Raw genomic sequence first — 18,772 nt, 5'->3', positions numbered from 1 at the left:
CAAGAAAATAAACAAGAAACTGTTGTAGTGGTGACTTAAGAACTTAGTGACATGGTTTGAACGGAAGAATGGGTACTGAAAAAATACAACGTGCAACATCTTGTGGACACCTCAAGTATTGCGCTCAATGGATGTTGATTACAACTATTTCAACCTTGTGCAGTTTGTTCAAGTATACACTTTCTAGGCAGCAGTAACATATATATATATATACTTACAATCCTTTGAGCATCGTATCTTGTGACAGCGTTATCTCGTGCACGTTTCTTAGAGGTCACCGTTGAGCAACCAGAGTCCGCAGATGCACTCTCTCGGATACTTCCAGAATTCTTTACCAGCACACTCGGTGGTGCACTGACCCGATGTTCACTATTTGACAGCTTGCGCGGTTTAAGTGTTTCTTGATGCTCCTCCTGATCTTCGAAATAATACGGTCTCTTTTTGCAGCGTCTCCCCAACAAAGCGAGCAGAGATGGCGGACTCACGCACCCGGCTGCAGCCATGCTTTCTAACTGCGTATCAAATTTGTCAAATGGACGAAAACATGATCTTTTAACAGGCGTGTCGTGGAACAAAACTTCTTCAGCTCGCCTTTTCGCCATGAGTACAAGCGTGGAATCTTTCAAGCATCAACAACAGGTAACAATGTTTTGACTGAGCCGCGCATCACCTACTGTGTAAATTACACACACGCGGTCTGGCCAATGAGAATGGTTGTCACTAGTTAAACCCCGCCTATATCTACAATTTAAAATCTGATTTTAAAACTAACCTTAACCACACTGCTAACTGTATATTAACACAAACGCACGTTTGTTTTCATGAAATGTTACGATACAGCCAATTTGGACTTTGTGGCTGTCTTATCTTGTGGAAACCAATGAGAGGAGGATGTATCCTGTTCCCGCCCACCACTATCAAGGCTCTTCTCCGCACCAACAGGGTTAGTGCTATCTGGTATCATTGGGACGTTCATACCTTAAACCTTATTTTTAGTATGTGTCCTACTCCCATCAAAACGCAACTCTGGACCTCGGAGCCAGTTCCACTGTATTTTTCTCCCTCATTGTTCCCCTCTAATCAGGGACTGGTTTAGACATTGGATGCCAGGTGGGTGAAATTTAGTTATCAGGTAGAACAGAAAACCAGCTGCCTCCACTCGGACCTCGTAGGGTAACAGTTGAATACCCCTACCCTAAACATTTTACATTTCAATTGGGTAAGGACGTCCCAAGGAATCCAGCTAGAAAATATAGCGCCACCTACCGTTTCAAGTGTGTCACGTGCACAAGTACAGTGAAATGTATTTTTTGCTTGAGCTTTCCCAGCAATGCATTAATAAATATCAGTAGGAATATATTCATTTTAAAAAGTCAAGTAGAACCAAAACACACAATAAATATAAATAATATGAACATGAAAGTAAATAAGCTACACAAAGGATCAGTTCCAATAGCATATTTACAATGTGCAGGGATACTGGAGTGGTAGGTGTATATATAGGGACAAGGTGAGTAGGCATCAGGATATATGATAAACAGAGTAGCAGCAGCATATATGATGATTGTATGTGTAGTCAGTATGAGTGTGTGTGTGTAAGCAAATGAAGTGGGTGATTTTCCAGGCCTTCCTTTCACACCACCTGATAGAGGCCCTGTTGCTTGAGAAAGCATTATTGAGATGGCCAAATAGGGCATTCAATTGATTAGGACAGTCCTTCATATACATGGTCATTGGGACAATCATTGTCAGTGAATAATTCAATGTGTGCACTGACTGGATCTCCCGTTAATTATATACGACTATGGAATCTCCTTTTCATGTGCTGTGTACATATTTTATTGATATGATAAAGGATTCACCACTGATGTTTATCTTCTGTAACTTCTCGATCTACCTGGCTGTATAGTCTGCAGACAGTAATTGACAAAGGTGAATTGTTCTAGAATAATTACATTGGTCATAATGCTTCAAATTATTTCTGTCTGTAACTGCAAACAGAGGGAATATAGGAGATTCATTCTAAATAGATCTCTTTGGTCAAATACATTTTAATTGCGTAATGAACAATACCATTCAAAATTAGACTAAAATGTAAATTACATTTTTTTCTTAAAATTCTGTTTTACTTTATTGTTACGTGAGGCAGTAGCTAGATCCAGTTTGTAATGCTGAAATTCAAATCATATAATTAGTTTAAAACAACTTTGTCCGACCCTCAGTATTACCAACTCCAGCATACATTTCCCAGTGAGAAAATACTATAAATAGCCAGACTTGGTCACTGTATTTTACAAAATAAATACATTGGGAAGCTGTAGAGGCGGGTCTAACACGCATGCAACCACATCAGGTCAGCATGGAGACATCACCTTACATCTAACTGAAGACAAACAGTCCAAGGGCTGAATGATTTAGTCATATCAGTCCATTATAGGTGTCTGTCTCAATCTCAAAGGCTTGGACGTAAGGTGATCGGGGAGTTCCGGCAATGAGATATAGAAAATAAGCACATTTAAAGCAAACCATTCCATTGTCTTGTGTTTGTCTTCTTACTCTAAAAAAAAAAAAAAAATGCTCGACGGCAGCCAATCGGTTGTTGCGCTATAATGTCACGTCAGACTGCCACAGCTCCCTCCCCGTGGCAACGCTTCCCATCTGTCATACAGGTACTTCAGCATGGACTGATCATTCTTAGTGTAGGTGGTGGGGACAGACTCTCTCCACCTGCAGTGAAAGACAGAGTGTTTCTCAATATGCATACTACCGTGCTTCACACTGTCATGCTCCGAGTGCATTCTCCAAAGACGTCCTCTTGAGTACGGAGGATTCATAAAACATTACATTTGAGAAGCAATCGCACTCCCCCAACTGTATTACCTCACCTCCACATTCACTAAACCATCTTCCAGCCAGGACAATGCCAACAATAGACAAAACAAGATATACACAAATCAAACTTTTTATTTCAGAATTATCAGATGGATATGTTAATCATAATAATCTAGCTAGCCAGCTAGATATGTTAATCATAATAATCTAGCTAGCCAGCTAGATAAACAGGCAAAAATGACCTAAAACTAAATGTTATGCAAGATAGATGTACATTTTTCGTGGGTAGTTACCAATTCTTTGTGGCTAGCTAGTTATCCCTATTGACTTACCCATTCACTGAACTGCCTTCCAGACAGGACAATGGCAATAGAGACAAAACAAGATATACATAATGGTTTACACAACCGGTTTACTTCATAACTATCAGCTAGCTATATGTGAATTGTAATAATGTAGCTGACCAGGGCCTCCCGAGTGGGTAGTGGTCTAAGGCACTGCATCCCAGTGCTAGGTGTACCGCTAGAGATTCTGAGTTCGAGTCTAGGCTCTGTCGCAGCTGGCCACGACCGGGATACCCATTGGGTGGCGCACAATTGGCCCAGCGTCGTCCAGGTTAGTAGAGGGTTTGGCCGGCAGGTGTGTCCTTGTCCCATCGCGCACTAGCGACTCCTGTGGCGGGCTGGGTTTCCCTTCGACACATTTGTGCAGCTGGCTTCCGGGTTAATTGGGCACTGTGTCAACAGCAAAATGACCTAAAACTAATATTATGTCAATTATTTGTGGGTAGCTAGCTAACAATTCTTCGTGGCCCTTTCATTAGCCTTTTTGACTTATGGGATTGCAATCTACAGTATGTAGGCAGGTAAACATGCCAAAATGAACACAACATGTATTTATTAATGTATCAAAATAAAATATTGTAGTCAGGCAACATATGATGTGAATAGGAAACATTTTATTCCGAAGTCGGAGTGTATTTTCTCTCGCTTCATCTCAAATAATGACCAGCCATTGATTTCAATACATTTTGCGTAATGTTTGACGTGGTTGCGTGTTATTTCTTTGCATACTTTCCGTTGAAGCTTGCATCGGTGCATGCTTCAAAATATATACAAATGGAGTACGCTTTTGAGAACTGCTCTCCGTTCTCCATTTCGTATACTTTGATTTGGATTCATACTCCAACCCTCCTGTGCTCGGAGCACGGTAGTATGCATTTTGAGAGCGGGCCTAGAGGAAAGGGAGGAATTTCAGCTTTGGTAAAAGTATACACTCAGTATACGACTCACTACCAGTAAGTTAAAACGGCAACTGCACCAAAAATGCATAGAATCAAAGGGAACCTCTTTCACTGGTCAGTAAGGTGGTCTGTTGAACCAATCGTCACTCACCAAGATTGATCCATACGCCTCCAGATTTGAGAAAGTTCCAGATGGTCTCCACGTAGTCGATGACATTGTGCACCGTGTTGATGAAGAAGCAGGTAGCCACACAGTCCCAGGTGTCTGAGAGCAAAGACCACAATGATACTCGTTTCACCACATTCTATCATTGCTAATACAAACCAACACAGGTTATACAAATAATTTATGTGTCTAGTGTAGAGTGCTCACTTTCACCACTTGACTACTCCCAATGCGTGGACAATTTACATAACCTGAGAGACACAAGGGCCAGGGCCCATATTCACAGGGCCTGTGTCTAAGAGCAGGAGTCCTGATCTAGGCTCAGTTTAGCCTTTTAGATTCTGAATAAAACGGGGGACCTGATCCTAAATCAGCACTCCAACTCTGAGATGCTTTGTGTATAAAGGCCCTGATCACTTAATGCTCTTGTTGATCTTTCAGACAGCCTGTGTGGGGCTCACCACTCACTAGGCTCTGTGAAGACCTCCTGGAAGTCCCCGGCCACCATGGAGAAGTCAGAGTTTGGAGGCAGGCTCTGGGGGTTGACGCCAGATGACCTCTTGTTGTTGCTGAACTGGTGGATCCACGGGTACAGGGTCATGGAGTTGACCTTTTCACACCTCAAGAAGGAGGAAGGACAGAACAGAGGCAAGTTAGATAAGCTGAACAACAGTAGTGTGAGAAAATGATCACCAACAATAAATATTTTTTTCCGAAGAGGATTGCATGGGGCTAATTTTATATGCTAGGCAATTGATTTGGCCCAACTCAATCATTAAATGACACATGGTGCAACATATGTAAGGACTGAATTATTGCATTATATGCTAGGCTTAAATGAGGGATGAGGGTGTGTGTTACCTGTTGAGGACAAAGTTGGAGGAGAAGAGCATGAAGAAGCTCCATGCGTTATTATATTTGGCAGGCGTAGCCCTTGGCAGGCGTAGCCCAGACGAGCGATTTCCCATGCCAAGTGACCAAGCCCTGCCCCCGGAACCAGCACACTCACCTTAGACACATCACTACAGAAACAACCATGCCATCACTGACAGAATAGACACAATTCAGAACACAAAATCACACAACTGAGTTAGATTTCAAGACTGTGTGCACTCACCACTTATTGCTTAGAAAGAGTCTCTGGATCTCTATGATGAAGGGCAGGTAGCAGGAGTCTCCCAGCCTGGCCCGCCTCACTCCAGTCACGCACAAACTGCTTAATGAGCTTGTCTATGTCGAACATGGAGGACGTATGCACCTTCCTCAGGTCATCTTGGGCAGAAAGACAGATTCACTTTAACTCCTCCAATGCATCCAATGATGAAAGGATCATGGCAGAAAATGAATCTAAGATCTATACTAAATATAATTTCCACTAATACAATAATTTGTGAATTTTGTGCTGTGCGATATACTAGAATAGAAAAACACCTGCAGCACCTCCAACTACACTGAATAAAAATAAACCACAACATGTAAAGTGTTGGTCCCATGTTTCATGAGCTGAAATAAAAGATCCCAGAAAGAGCTTTTTTCTCTCAACTTGTTTACATCCCTGATAGTGAGCATTTCTCCTTTGCCAAGATAATACACTGCTCAAAAGAATAAAGGGAACACTAAAATAACACATCCTAGATCTGAATGAATGAAATATTCTTATTAAATACTTTTTTCTTTTCATAGTTGAATGTGCTGACAACAAAATCACACAAATATTATCAATGGAAATCAAATTTATCAACCCATGGAGGTCTGGATTTGGAGTCACACTCAAAATTAAAGTGGAAAACCACACTACAGGCGTATTCAACTTTGATGTAATGTCCTTAAAACAAGTCAAAATTAGGCTCATTAGTGTGTGTGGCCTCCACGTGCCTGTATGACCTCCCTACAACGCCTGGGCATGCTCCTGATGAGGTGGCAGATGGTCTCCGGAGGGATCACCTCCCAGACCTGGACTAAAGCATCCGCCATCTCCTAGACAGTCTGTGGTGCAACGTGGCGTTGGTGGATGGAGGGAGACATGATGTCCCAGATGTGCTCAATTGGATTCAGGTCTGGGGAGCGGGCGGGCCAGTCCATAGCATCAATGCCTTCCTCTTGCAGGAACTGCTGACACACTCCAGCCACATGAGGTCTAGCATTGACTTGCATTAGGAGGAACCCAGGGCCAACCGCACCAGCATATGGTCTCACAAGGGGTCTGAGGATCTCATCTCGGTACCTAATGGCAGTCAGGCTACCTCTGGCGAGCACATGAAGGGCTGTGCGGCCCCCCAAAGAAATGCCACCCCACACCATGACTAACCCACCGCCAAACCGGTCATGCTGGAGGATGTTGCAGGCAGCAGAACGTTCTCCACGGCGTCTCCAGACTGTCACATGTGCTCAGTGTGAACCTGCTTTCAACTGTGAAGAGCACAGGGCGCCAGTGGTGAATTTGCCAATCTTGGTGTTCTCTGGCAAGTGAAAAACGTCCTGCACGGTGTTGGGCTGTAAGCACAACCCCCACCTGTGGACGTCGGGCCCTCATACCACCCTCATGGAGTCTGTTTCTGACCGTTTGAGCAGACACATGCACATTTGTGGCCTGCTGGAGGTCATTTTGCAGGGCTCTGGCAGTGCTCCTCCTGCTCCTCCTTGCACAAAGGCGGAGGTAGTGGTCCTGCTGCTGGGTTGTTGTCTCCTGATGTACTGGCCTGTCTCCTGGTAGCGCCTCCATGCTCTGGACACTATGCTGACACACACAGCAAACCTTCTTGCCACAGCTCGCATTGATGTGCCATTCTGGATGAGCTGCACTACCTGAGCCACTTGTGTGGGTTGTAGACTCCGTCTCATGCTGTGAGTGAAAGCACAGCCAGCATTCAAAAGTGACCAAAACATCAGCCAGGAAGCATAGGAACTGAGAAGTGGTCTGTGGTCCCCACCTGCAGAACCACTCCTTTATTGGGGGTGTCTTGCTAAATGCCTATAATTTCCACCTGTTGTCTATTCCATTTGCACAACAGCATGTGAAATTTATTGTCAATCAGTGTTGCTTCCTAAGTGGACAGTTTGATTTCACAGAAGTGTGATTGACTTGGAGTTACATTGTGTTGTTTAAGTGTTCCCTTTATTTTTTTGAGCAGTGTACATCCACCTGACAGGTGTGGCATATCCAGAAGCTGATAAAACAGCATGATCATTACGCAGGTGCACCTTGTGCCGGGGACAATAAAAGGCCTCTCTAAAACGTGCAGTTTTGTCACAACACAATACAACAGATGTCTGAAGTAGTTGAGGGACTGTGCAATTGGCATGCTGACTGCAGGAATGTCCACCAGAGCTGTTTCCAGAGAATGTAATGCTTATTTCTCTACCATAAGCCGTCATAAGCCATTTAGAGAATTTGGAAGTACGTCTAACCGGCCTGAACACAATTGCATTTTATCGATGGCACTTTGAATGCACAGACATGGTCCTGAGGCCCAGTTTGTTTAAGGTATCTGTGACCAACAGATGCATAGATTAGGCCCTAATTTATTTATTTCAATTGACTGATTTCCTCATATGAACTGGAATTGGTGGATTTTTATTTTTTTCAGTATACTTGTACTACTATGTTTTTATTGCACTGCACATCTAGATGCAGCCTACTACTTCTCCAACCACGAGGAAGAGGATGACTAACAGGGTGGTTACACCAGAAGTTACCTTGTAGTAAGGAATCTTTGATATCTTTCGAACAGCATGCAAAACAGCAAACTTGTTGTTTGCCTATCCAGCAGTGTCAAAGCTAGTAAGTCAGACCCTCCCTCCTCCGATTGAGTCGCACTGATAATTTGCATAGTTGGAATTTTCTCAATTTTGCCTTCTAGTCGCCAGTGATTAAATCGTTGAATGACTCCTTATTTCCTCCTTTCATTGAAAATGATTGCCTTTCAGTAGTTTGATTGCTAGAAGTAGCCTAGTGTCTAATGTAACCAAGGTTAGTTGCCTAGTGTCTAATGTAACTGAGGTGTAGGAGAAAGCATGTGTGACCTTTCTGACCCTTCAGCTTACCTCTTCGCCATACTGCATGTTCTCAAACATGTGGACACAGTCGAGCATGATGGCATGCAGCGCCTCCTGGTTGTGGTCCACACTGCGCCGGATACGGGCCAGGTTGGGCAGGACCCTGGGCAGCGGCAGCTGATGATGATGATGCTCCTGAAGACTCCGGAACTGACTCGATTCACCCGTTCCTGAACATGCATCCTGAGATTAAGTGGACAGGAGGAACAGGAGATGGGGATAAAGGGAGTCCAGAAAAGCATAAGGGAAATAGAAACCTAGCTATATTTCATAGCCTTTTTTAATTATGAAAACCCTCCATTCAATATGCAGACTTCTTAAAATTACTTGACACAAAGATCCACAAAACACTTTCTTTTCTAAGCATCTTCTACTTGGTGAACGTGGTTGTATAGGCTAGGCATAACCTTGTTTGTAAATAACATGAGCAACCGTATTGAAATGTAAATGTTTGTCTTTCTGTCAGCCAGGAATTTAGCCCATATTATTTTAGTATCCTCTTATCTTTGTTATTTTCTAGAGCTAGCTAGCTCCACTTCCTTTGCTTCTGTGCTAGTTAGCTGCTAGCTAATAGATAAACAGAGGTGGTGGTCAGCTATAGGACATAAAAATGGTTTTATATTGGAAATGTGGTTATTTCATTAATAGCTATTGAACCAAGCATGCCATGACTATGAATATGGTATATTCTGAATCAGGAGCAGATGGAGAGAAAAATATATATTTAAAAAAATTAAACACAGCTTTTTATTTTTTGTGTAATAATATTTAGTATTTCAAATCTTCAATAGCTCTTAAACAAAGCATTCCATGTCTATGAAAATTATATATTCTGAATCGGGGGTTGCTTTCAATTTTCATTAGCTCTTACACAAAGCATGCCACGACTATGAAAATTCTATATTCAAAATCGGGTGGATGGACAAAAATTAACTTTTTGTGTGTGCGTGCGCATTTATCTATCTATACAGTGCATTCGGAAAGTATTCAAACCCCTTGACTTTTTCCACATTGTTATTACAGGCTGACCACACCACTCGCAATCACGTGCGTTGCAAAATGAATGTAGAAATATGTGTTATTCAATTATTGCACCCACACTGCTCGCAAGCGTCTGCCTTGCCAAGGGCTAAAATAGAAGTCATTTCTATTTCTGATGCAGATCCCGCTGCAAGTCCTGCTTCTCCCATCTCCTCATTGGTTTATAGTAGCAGGTACCCACGTGCCATCTCCTCGTGGTTTATACCCACGTGGGTAATTGAAAGACGAACTGTTTTGCCGGTCAGCATAGTAATACTATGAAAGTTTAGATGCCAATCACCATTTAAGCTCTAAAATGAAATATGCCTGGAAGGAGGAGAAATAACTAGAGATGATTCGGTTGACCATTTTATGTGTGGATTAATTGTCTGAGTAGAGGACCTTGTGCATTTCAGGTAAAATAACAACTCAATGTTTATATCCCAGGACAAATTAGCTAGCAATAGCAAGCTAGCTAAATAGGACAAATTAGCTAGCAAGTGCAAGCTAACTAGCTAAATTGCCATAAATGTTGAATGCTCTCCGACCTGTCCCCAAATTAATGTAATTGGTTCAGAGTTTGTTTTGATATTTTAATCTGCGTGTCATGATCGCGTTTGGTGTAGGGGGACAAAATAAATGTATGCACAATGGTACATGTGCACAACCAGTATGGGTTCCGTGTTATTCTAAAATTGATTAAATTAGATTTAAGGAGTAATGGTGTTGAAAAGCCAAGCTTAAATGAACTGCTGCTAAAATCTTCAGAGGATGTAGTATTTAATTATGTATTTATTTTTCTAGAATGTACACCTTCCCTGTCTCTGGTCCACACTCCTGTACAGTTGGAGGTAATGCACCTTAACGTTTGTTGCAAACCAACATACAATCCCCAGAAGAAGCTAAACCCATTGATCCGGTTTCCCGACACACAGACCGCAGGAGAGACGACTATTTAGCATTCTTGAAAGTATGCCTAGAATATACCTATAACATATCTACCGAATATTCAATATAAAACACATTTCACCTCGGTTTGGTACCTATAGGAACATTAGCCAAAACAGACCCCAATATAAATACAGGAATCGATTTTAGCTAGCAATGCATCATCATTAGCTAGTCATCTCTTTTCTAAAAACTTCATACAAAACGTTATCAAATACAGTAACGTAGTCTGTGACATTACTCTATTAAACTAGCCAAACACACTGTCTGGGTCAAAGGACTTTTATGGATTAACTCGCGCGCTAACAACCATACCTATAACGTTAGTACTGCTGTTTTGAAGCAGTCCGTACCTGTAGTATCTAAACGCATCCCTTTCGAGTATTGTCTCCTCTTCTGTTGTACATTTAATCCTTTCTCTATACAAAAAAATATGCTTCTTCTTCTTCTCCATTAGTAGCCTGTTCCACCGTTCCTTCCGCCATGTCCGAATGTAGTAGCCTACTCAGGCCCATCCAATCTAACAATGGAGTGAGCCAGGAAAAGTAATCAATCTGGCTGGCAAGCAAGTTAAAGTATATTGGTTAAAACTTCTTAGGGATAGCCCCCTTGTTTTCAATTTTCGCCTAAATGACATACCCAAATCTAACTGCCTGTAGCTCAGGCCCTGAAGCAAGGATATTATTATTATTATTTTTATTCCACCTTTATTTAACCAGGTAGGCTAGTTGAGAACAAGTTCTCATTTACAACTGCGACCTGGCCAAGATAAAGCAAAGCAGTTCAACACATACAACAACACAGAGTTACACATGGAATAAACAAACATACAGTCAATAATACAGAAGGTAAGGTAATAAATAGGCCATGATGGCGAAGTAATTACAACATACCAATTAAACGCTGAAGTGATAGGTGTGCAGAAGATGAATGCAAGTAGAGATACTGGGGTGCAAATGAGCAAGATAAATAAATAAATACAGTATGGGGATGACGTAGTTGGATGGGCTGTTTACAGATGGGCTATGTACAGGTGCAGTGATCTGTGCGCTGCTCTGACAGCTGGTGCTTAAAGCTAGTGAGGGGGATATGAGTCTCCAGCTTCAGTGATTTTTGCAGTTCGTTCCAGTCATTGGCAGCAGAGAACTGGAAGGAAAGGCTGCCAAAGGAGGAATTGGTTTTGAGGTGACCAGTGAGATATACCTGCTGGAGCGCGTGCTATGGGTGGGTGCCGCTACATAAGGCGGGGCTTTACCTAGTAAAGACTTGTAGATGACCTGGAGCCAGTGGGTTTGGCGACGAATATGAAGCGAGGGCCAGCCAGCGAGAACGTAAAGGTTGCAGTGGTATATGGGACTTTGGTGACAAAACTGATGGCACTGTGATAGACTGCATCCAATTTGTTGAGTGGAGTGTTGGAGGCTATTTTGTAGATGACATCGCTGAAGTCGAGGATCGGTAGGATGGTCTTTTTTTTGGGGGGTGAACACAGTGTCCAAAGAAGGGCCAGAAGTATACAGAATGGTGTCGTCTGCGTAGAGGTGGATCAGAGAATCACCAGCAGCAAGAGCGACATCATTGATGTATACAGAGAAGAGAGTCGGCCCGAGAATTGAACCCTGTGGCACCCCCATAGAGTCTGCCAGAGGTCCGGACAACAGGCCCTCCGATTTGACACACTGAACTCTATCAGAGAAGTAGTTGGTGAACCAGGCGAGGCAGTTATTTGAGAAACCAAGGCTGTTGAGTCTGCCGATAAGAATGTGGTGATTGACAGAGACGAAAGCCTTGGCCAGGTTGATGAATACGGCTGCACAGTAATGTCTCTTATCGATGGCAGTTATGATATCGTTTAGGACCTTGAGCGTGGCTGAGGTGCACCCATGACCAGCTCTGAAACCAGATTACATAGCGGAGAAGGTACGGTGAGATTCGAAATGGTCAGTAATCTGTTTGATAACTTGGCTTTCGAAGACTTTAGAAAGGCAGGGTAGGATTTATATAGGGCTGTAGCAGTTTGGGTCTAGAGTGTCTCCCCCTTTGAAGAGGGGGATGATTGCGGAAACTTTACAATCTTTGGGAATCTGACGATACGAAAGAGAGGTTGAACAGGCTAGTAATAGGGGTTGCAACAATTTCAGCAGATAATTTTAGAAAGAGAGGGTCCAGATTCTCTAGCCCGGCTGATTTGTAAGGATCCAGATTTTGCAGCTCTTTACGAACATCAGCTATCTGGATTTGGGTGAAGGAGAAATGGGGGAGGCTTGGGCGAGTTGCTGTGGGGGTACAGGGCAGTTGACTGGGGCAGGAGTAGCCAGGTGGAAAGCATGGCCAGCTGTAGAAAAATTCTTATTGAAATTCTCAATTATAGTGGATTTATCGGTGGTGACAATGTTTCCTAGCCTCAGTGCAGTGGGCAGCTGGGAGGAGGTGCTCTTGTTCTCCATGGACTTTACAGTGTCCCAGAACTTTTTTGAGTTTGTGCTACAGGATGCAATTTCTGTTTGAAAAAGCTAGCCATTGCTTTCCTAACTGCCTGTGTATATTGGTTCCTAACTTAGCTGAAAAGTTTGCATATCACGGGGCACGGGGCATGCATATTTAAAATGGTGAGGAAGGCACTTTTAAAGAATAACCAGGCATCCTCTACTGACGAGATGAGGTCAATATCCTTCCAGGATACCCGGGCCAGGTTGATTAGAAAGGCCTGCTCACTGAAGTGTTTTAGGGAGCGTTTGACTGTGATGAGGGGTGGTCATTTGACCGCAGACCCATTACAGATGCAGGCAATGAGGCAGTGATTGCTGAGATCTTAGTTGAAAACAGCAGAGGTGTATTTGGAGGGCAAGTTGGTTAGGATGATATCTACGAGGGTGCTGTGTTTATGGATTTGGGGTTGTACCTGGTAGGTTCATTGATCATTTGTGTGCGATTGAGAGCATCAAGTTTAGATTGTAGGATGGTTGGGGTGTTAAGCATGTCCCAGTTTAGGTCACCCAGAAGCACGACCTCTGAAGATAGATGGGGGCAATCAAATCAAATGTATTTATTTTGCCGTTCTTACATCAACTGATATCTCAAAGTGCTGTACAGAAACCCAGCCTAAAACCCCAAACAGCAAGCAATGCAGGTGTAGAAGCACGTTGGCTAGGAGAAACTCCCTAGAAAGGCAAAACCTAGGAAGAAACCTAGAGAGGAACCAGGCTATGAGGGGGTGCCAGTCCTCTTCTGGCTGTGCCGGGTGGAGATTATAACAGAACATGGCCAAGATGTTCAAATGTTCATAAATGACCAGCATGGTCCAATAATAATAATCACAGTAGTTGTCGAGGGTAGAAATGGTCAGCACCTATTGAGTAAATGACATTTGGCTTTTCATAGCCGATCATTAAGAGTATCTCTACCGCTCCTGCTGTCTCTAGAGAGTTGAAAACAGCAGGTCTGGGACAGGTAGCACGTCCGGTGAACAGGTCAGGGATCCATAGCCGCAGGCAGAACAGTTGAAACTGGAGCAGCAGCACAGCCAGGTGGACTGGGGACATCAAGGAGTCATCATGCCAGGTAGTCCTGAAGCATGGTCCTAGGTCTCAGGTCCTCCGAGAGAGAGAAAGAAAGAGAGAGAGAGAGAATTAGAGAGAGCATATTTAAATTCACACAGGACACTAGATAAGACAGGAGAAATACTATAGATATAACAATAAATTCACATAGGGGGTCCAGGGCACAGCTGGGGGCAGAGGGTGGTCTATATTAAGCGGAAACGGTGAGAGACTTGTTTCTGGAAAGGTGGAAAAAAAGTAGAAGTTCAAATTGTTTGGGTACAGACCAGGATAGTAAGACAGAACTCTGCAGGCTATCTCTGCAGTAGATTGCAACTCCGCCCCCTTTGCCAGTTCTATCTTGTCAGAAAATGTTATAGTTAGGGATGGACATTTCAGGGTTTTTGGTGGTTGTCCTAAGCCAGGATTCACACACCGCTAGGACATCCGGGTTGGCAGAGTGTTCTAAAGCAGGGAATAAAACAAACTTAGGGAGGAGGCGTCTATTGTTAACATGCATGAAACCAAGGCTTTTACATTTACAGAAGTCAACAAATGAGAGCACCTGGGGAATAGGAGTGGAGCTAGGCACTGCAGGGCCTGGATTAACCTCTACATCACCGGAGGAACAGAGGAGGTGTAGGATAAGGGTACGGCTAAAGGCTGTAAGAACTGGTCGTCTAGTACGTTCGGAACAGAGAGTAAAACGAGTAGATTTCTGGGCGAGATAGAATAGATTCAAGGCATAATGTACAGACAAAGGTATGGTAGGATGTGAATACAATGGAGGTAAATGTAGGCATTGTGTGATGATGAGAGAGATATTGTCTCTAGAACATTTAAACCAGCTGATGTCACCGCATGTGTGGGAGGTGGAACTAAAGGGTTGGCTAAGCCATATTGAGCAGGGCTAGAGGCTCTGCAGTGAAATAAGACAATAATCCCTAACCAGAACAGGAATGGACAAGGCATATGGACATTAGGAAGAGGCATGCGTAGCCGAGTGATCATAGGAGTCCAGTGAGTAGTTAGGCTGGCTGGAGACACGGCGACTCAGACAGCTAGCAGGCCGGGGATAGCAAGCTAGCAGAAGTGCCTTAGAGGGACATCGCGACAGAGGAAGTCTGTTATAGCCTCCTCGTGTGGTTACGTCAACTAGACCAGTCGTGATGGAGTAGTAGGGTTCCGTGTAACAAAAGGGTTCAGTCCAATTGACAAAATAGTGGCCCAAGAAATAGACCGATGGACCTATTCAGCTAACAGTCTGATATGCTCTAGACAGCTAGCGGGCCGCGGCTAGCAGGCTAACAGATGGGCATTCAGGGGACGTCGCGTAGTAGGAGCCAGTTGAATAACCCTCTTGAGCAGATTACGTTGGTAGTCCAGTCGTGAAGGCGCTCCGTACCGGCAGTAAAAGGGGTCTGGGCCAATTGGCAAAATAGGTATTGTAGAGTTGCTGATGGACATCTTCAGCTAGCCGGGAGATGGACCTAGCATGAGTTAGCTCCCGGCTAATTGGTGCTTGCTTTGGGACAGAAACGTTAGCCGGGAGTAGCCACTCGGATTGCAGCTAGCCAGGTTCAGAACTTGCGATAGGAATCTGGGGATATGGAGAGAAAATAGGTCCGGTATGCTCTGGTTTGAATCGCGTTGTGCAAATTGGCGAGAGTTTTCCGAGCTAAAGGTTAGCTTATGACCGCTAGCAGTGGTTAGCTGACAACTAGCTAGTAGCAAGTTAGCTGGCTAGCTTCTGTTAGGGGATTCCGGTCCGAAGTAAAGAAAAATACTCTAGAAAAAAGCAGATCGACACCACATTGGGTGAGGCTGGTTGCAGGAGAGTATTTGGAAGTTCATGTTTAGAAAAATATAAAAAAGGATATGCAAAGAAAAATAAATAAAAAGATATATACATGGGATATGACAGGACGAGGACAAAGACGTCTGACTGCTGCGCCATCTTGGATTTAATGCATATTCTTGATACCATTTGAAAGGAAAAACTTTGACGTTTGTGGAAATGTGAATTGAATGTAGGAGAATATAAAACAATAGATATGATAGAAGAAAATACAAAGAAAAAAACAACCAGTGTTTTTTTTACCACCAACTTTGAAATGCAAGAGAATGGTCTCTGTTATAGCCATCACTCTGGTTGTAATTCCGATAGTGTCCACAAGATGGCAGCCGTGTATGTGCAAAGTTTCAGATGGATAACTTGGAGTATGAGTGATCCTCAAGACTTTTAGTGTGAAGTCCCCATGTACATTTGGGCAAATCGTGAAGGAGACATTAACATTTATATTCTATTTATCTGTGAGAATATTGTCAAATCTGTATACTTTGAATTTGATTTAGGCTTTCCAAGTATTAGTAGTCATATTATAAGTTCTACATTTGCAAAACAACCACTTTTAATAACTTAATAGCTCTGAATATCATGCTGTCGTACAAGGTTAAAAGCTACATTTGACAACATATACATGGTTTCTGGGTACTCCCGTAAAGCCCAACTCATTGGCTATCTAGCTAGCTTTGTTTGACCCCGATTGGTGCTTATTTGACAAAGATACAGTCGTTCAAGAGATGGCCGTCCGCGTCATCGGTGTGCCATGAAGACGTCGCTCTCTAACCAAATATGGTGTCCTATAGGATATACTACAGTTGTGGCCAAAAGTTTTGAGAATGACACAAATATTAATTTCAACAAAGTTTGCTGCTTCAGTGTCTTGAGATATTTTTGTCAGATGTTAACTTTGTCAGATGTCAATTAACTTCTGGGCCACATCCTGACTGATGGCAGCCCATTCTTGCATAATCAATGCTTGGAGTTTGTCAGAGTTTGTGTGGTTTTGTTTGTCCACCCGCCTCTTCAGGATTGACCACAAGTTCTCAATGGGATTAAGGTCTGGGGAGTTTCCTGGCCATGGACCCAAAATATTGTTGTTTTGTTCCCCGAGCCACTTAGTTATCACTTTTGTCTTATGGCAAGGTGCTCCATCATGCTGGAAAAGGCATTGTTCGTCACCAAACTGTTCCTGGATGGTTGGGAGAAGTTGCTCTCGGAGAATGTGTTGGTACCATTCTTTATTCATGGCTGTGTTCTTTGGCAAAATTGTGAGTGAGCCCACCCCCTTGGCTGAGAAGCAACCCCAGCACATGAATGGTCTCAGGATGTTTTACTGTTGGCATGACGCAGGACTGATGGTAGCACTCACCGTGTCTTCTCCGGACAAGCTTTTTTCCGGATGCCCCAAACAATCAGAAAGGGGATTCATCAGAGAAAATGACTTTACCCCAGTCAAATCAAATCAAATCAGTCTTCAGCAGTCCAATCCCTGTACCTTTTTCAGAATGTCAGTCAGTCCCTGATGTTTTTCCTGGTGAGAAGTGGCTTCTTGCTGCCCTTCTTGACACCAGGCCATCCTCCAAAAGTCTTCACCTCACTGTGTGTGCAGACGCACTCACACCTGCCTGCTGCCATTCATGAACAAGCTCTGTACTGGTGGTGCCCCGATCCCGCAGCTGAATCAACTTTAGGAGACAGTCCTGGCGCTTGCTGGCCTTTCTTGGGTGCCCTGAAACCTTCTTTGCAACAATTGAACCACTCTCCATGAAGTTCTTGATGATCCGATAAATGGTTGATTTAGGTGCAATCTTACTGGCAGCAATATCCTTGCCTGTGAAGCCCTTTTTGTGCAAAGCAATGATGACGGCACGTGTTTCCTTGCAGGTAACCATGGTTGACAGAGGAAGAACAATGATTCCAAGCACCACCCTCCTTCTGAAGCTTCCAGTCTGTTATTCAAACTCAATCAGCATGACAGTGTGATCTCCAGCCTTGTCCTCGTCAACACTCACACCTGTGTTAGCGCGAGAATCACTGACATGATGCCAGCTTGTCCTTTTGTGGCAGGGCTAAAATGTAGTGGAAATGTTTTTGGGGGATTCAGTTCATTTTCATGGCAAAGAGGGACTTTGCAATTAATTGCAATTCATCTGATCACTCTTCATAACATTTTGGAGTATATGCAAATTACCGTCATGCAAACTGAGGCAGCAGACTTTGTGAAAATGTATATTTGTGTCATTCTCTAAACTTTTGGCCATGACTGTACACCCCTAATGAAATAGTGAAGTCTTGTTACCTTCTAGGATCTCTGAGGAATAGATACGAATGTGATTTGACTCGTTGAAACAACGTTTAGGGTGAGATTTTCACAGTTTCATTTCTATGCAAATGGAACAACTGCAAATACAAAATCGATCGTGCATGTTATATGTACTTTTTTAAGACTTGAAAAGGGATTTTAGCTAACAAAACGACACTTCATGTTATCTCTGGGACCCTTTGGATGATAAATCAGAGCAAGATTTCAGAATGTAAGTACACATTTCACCTTCAGAGGTCAATTTATCAAACCTATCGCCGTCAAAAAACGGTTTTGGTGTTAGGAGCTCTCCTCAAACAATAGCATGGCTTTTTTTTTGCAGTAATAGCTACTGTAAATTGGCAGTGCAGTTATATTAACAAGAATTTAAGCTTTCAGCCGATATAAGATACTTCTACCGACATTTGTTGTTAAAATCTGGGATCTTGACATAACATGCTGAATGATTTACAACTGTCCCGTTGATGGGACGCCAATCCTTAATCCCAACAAACGTTCCTCAGAACTTTAGAGAACGTTCCCTTACGAGTCTAGTTAGGTCATTAACTAACATTTTCATAGCAATGTTCCTGTGACATGCAAGGAATGTTTCCAAGAGACCATTCCCTTAATGTCAGCTAGAACTTACCCAGAACACAGTTACCATGTTCTCAGAACTTAAGATATTAATGGTCTAGACACATTTCATGGGAACATTTCAAGAAAATGAATGTGTCCAGTTTTCTGTGGGTAAGGAGAATATTCCATGAACGTCCCATCAAACATGCACAGAACATGGTTACCATGTTCTCCGAATATA

General features: G+C 43.1%; 1 protein-coding gene and 1 pseudogene across 4 annotated transcripts in view; both read right to left on the bottom strand.

Annotated features, from left to right (window-relative positions):
* trpm6 (transient receptor potential cation channel, subfamily M, member 6) overlaps nt 1–949 on the bottom strand; it is a 50,563-nt gene extending 49,614 nt beyond the window's left edge. For 3 of the 4 annotated variants that reach the window (XM_031818470.1, XM_031818480.1, XM_031818472.1), the window contains exon 1: nt 219–949. The gene's annotated coding sequence lies outside the window, so the exon portion shown is untranslated. The remainder of the gene's footprint in view (nt 1–218) is intronic. The other variant, XM_031818471.1, reaches the window with a different exon arrangement.
* A 2,821-nt stretch (nt 950–3,770) lies between these two features.
* Nucleotides 3,771–18,619, bottom strand: LOC109873159 (carnosine N-methyltransferase-like; annotated as a pseudogene).
* Between the last annotated feature and the right edge of the window lie 153 nt (nt 18,620–18,772).

This window comes from Oncorhynchus kisutch, linkage group LG3 (assembly GCF_002021735.2).
Source record: "Oncorhynchus kisutch isolate 150728-3 linkage group LG3, Okis_V2, whole genome shotgun sequence".
Taxonomy (NCBI): Eukaryota; Metazoa; Chordata; class Actinopteri; order Salmoniformes; family Salmonidae; genus Oncorhynchus; species Oncorhynchus kisutch.
The sequence above is the reverse complement of the archived record's forward strand: the minus strand, read 5'-3'. Positions and strand labels throughout refer to the sequence as shown.